The sequence below is a fragment of the Nanorana parkeri genome, unplaced genomic scaffold, assembly GCF_000935625.1.
Source record: "Nanorana parkeri isolate BGI_ZX_2015 unplaced genomic scaffold, ASM93562v1 scaffold1547, whole genome shotgun sequence".
Taxonomy (NCBI): Eukaryota; Metazoa; Chordata; class Amphibia; order Anura; family Dicroglossidae; genus Nanorana; species Nanorana parkeri.
This window is the reverse complement of record NW_017307815.1, coordinates 10,573-13,643: the sequence shown is the minus strand read 5'-3', so window position 1 is coordinate 13,643 and position 3,071 is coordinate 10,573.

Genomic DNA, 3,071 nt, shown 5'->3' with positions numbered 1-3,071 from the left:
GGGCAGAGTCATCGTGACTCTGCCCAATCATGGCTCTACATTTGTACTGAGCCCTGATTGGCACAGTCTTGCACCTGACCTGCGGTCAGGTGCAGGACTGTAGCCAATTACCGTTTTCGGATGGCACAGTGCATTGTGGGATGTGCCGGGGTCGAACAGACCGCGGACATCCCATAATGTTCGGCGTTCGGCGAACGCTAGAACATGCAATGTTCGAGTCGAACCTATGGTCGACTTGAACATGCAGCCCATCCTTAATTGTCACCACCTGGAAGCTTCCCCATCTCATTATACATGCATCATCACTGCGTACTTTGGATGCTTCATCTGACTACCATGCTTTATCACTCTAGAGAAAGATCCCTGATTGAATTGGCCCCAGTGTGACATCATTGTTCTGCTAGAAGCTTTAAGAAACAATATGAGGAGGAGCAGTATGTTACTTCCTGGATTGACATTACCCTTTTCGAAAGTCTCCAGCCCATTGCCTATAAACAAATGGAGATTACGTGGAAGGTTTGCAGTCACATGACCAAAAAAGGCATTTATAGAGCATTTTTAATTAATTGGATTAATTGAGAAAGAGTCTAAGGAGATTCAGAAATGCATAAGGGCTTTGGTTGCATTTTGCCTTTTCATCTGCTTTCAGTTGTCTATATCCCTTCAATTGCCTATTAGTGATGGGCTCGATGTTCGGCGAACACATGAACTGTCAGGGCGTTTGGCGGGCTATTCGGCCACCAAGCACCCCGCACAAGGCACTGTGCCTTGTGAGCCCTGATTGGCTAAAGCCTTGCACCTGACCACAGGTCAGGTGCACAACTTTGCCCAATCAGGACACAGAGAACTGTGAGAGTCCTGATTGGGCAAAGTCATGATGACTCTGCCCAATCATGGCTCACCTGTTACAACTGTAAACAGTTGGGTGGAGCTAGCTGTCACTGCTAGCTCTGCCCAATTGTTTATAAGTTGCAGGCATTTGTCAAAATGCCATTCTGTGGCGGGTGTTCGTCACAGCGACCCCTTGCTCATTAACAAGGGGGGGGGGGATCTAGGTGCCCCTTTATTAAAGGGATACCCTGATGTGAATAAGCCCCCAGATTGCACCCCCACAACCAATGCCCCAGGGCTTGTGGGGAAGAGGCCCTTGTTCCCAGAGGCCCAGGTGACTCTGGAAAAGCAGCCTCCCAGTGCCGAGGGCATGTGGCCTGATATCGCAGGGATGGGGGATGCTCGCCCATCACTATAGCCTATATCTTTGTTTTGATTTATTGAAGTATCTACTGTAATATCTAAGTATTTACTTATTGTTATGATGCTGGTTTATAGTAACCTCTGCTTATGTATTTATTTTATCATATGTTCAGTTTAAACTGCCTAGGTTTATGACTATAATTAGCATATTGGAACAGACACACTACTTTATGTATGAAAGCACTAAATATGAAAACATATTAAAAAAAGGAAATGTCCATGTATAATACCAATCAGTTTTGTATTTACTACTTTTAAAGGGTTATTAAACACTCAGCGTGTTTTTGAATATATCTAAAGCTAGCAAGCAGTAGATATATGCAAAAACTTTTTTTTTAAAACCTTTTCAAACAGGTTTAACCTTACCTGTGTCTTCGCCGCGCGCTCCCATCCAAACATTTGAAGAGTCTCGGGTGGCCGCAAAGGATCTTGGGGCGGGTGCATGTGCAGTTCAGATGTTCGGCCGTGAGACGAGGAGAGACACAAGGTAAGTCTATGGAGCAGCGTGCACCCGCACAGACTCCGTGGGACATCAGAGAAGAGGAGGACAGAGGAGACAGTGCTGGATCAGAGAACCACTTGAGTGCTGGATCAGAGACCCGCACCTGCGCTGGAGGGACATCTGAAAAATACACGAAGAAGAAGAAGATCGGATTAAGAGGCATGATTTAAGGTAAGTCCTTACACTAACATTGGGGGAGGGAAAAAAATATCCTTGAATGTCACTTTAAGCTGTGCTAAAAAAAAAGGGAAATGCTAATTGGTGGCTATTGACAGCTATAGCTGTACTTAGCTTTGAATGACCTCTGTAACTGCTGGATTTTAAAAATATTTAATAATTTACTAAAAATAAAACTATTATACACTTTTAACCAGTTGACATCCGCGGTGTTAAACCCCCTTCCCATCCAGGCCATTTTTCAGTATTCAGCGCTGCGGTACTTTGACTGACATTTATTCCGTCATGCAACGCTGTACTGAAATGAATTTTATACCCTTTTTTGGGGACAGATAGAGCTTTCTTTTGGTGGTATTTTTTTACCACTGGGGTTTTATTTTTTACGATATTAAGGAAAAATTACAGAAATTTTTAAAAAAAACAGTTTCCCCTATATTAAATGATAAAACATTTATTATTACCCAATTTTTTGGTAAAATATAAAAGACGGGGTCACGTCGGGTAAAAAGACACCAAACATGTCAAGCCTTAAAATTGCGTGCGCGCGCGAAACCTCAAAAAACAATAATACCCAAAATTGGCCATAGGCGACGCTTTAAAAGCTGTTACCGCTCATCAGTTTAGTGTTATCAGTGATTGATGGCCCTAAAATGATTGCTCTCACTGCGACGTTCGCGGCGATATGTAACATGTGTAGCGCAATTGTCATTTTTGCGCGCTGGGGCACCGGACGCGTATTTACGTTTATAGGTGCGTAAACGTGGGGGTGGGGGAGTTAAACATATTCCATATTTTTTTTATTGTTAAGTTAAATGTCTCAAATTTGTATTTGCTGCTTTAGTGATGTTTTACATGTGATTATCATTCCCTAACTAGTTTTGGCTGATATAAGCTCAGTAAGGCTTGTAAAAAGTATATTAAGTTTAATCAGGTCAGACATGACCTATAAACTTGAAATAAGACAGAGATGCAGTAAAATAAATGCACTATGCAACAGTACTAAGCCAAAATCGGACCTTATATCTATCTATCTATCTATCTATGTATCTATCTACGTATCTATCTATGTATCTATCTATCTATCTATCTATCTATCTATCTATCTATCTATCTATCTACATCTATATATATATATATA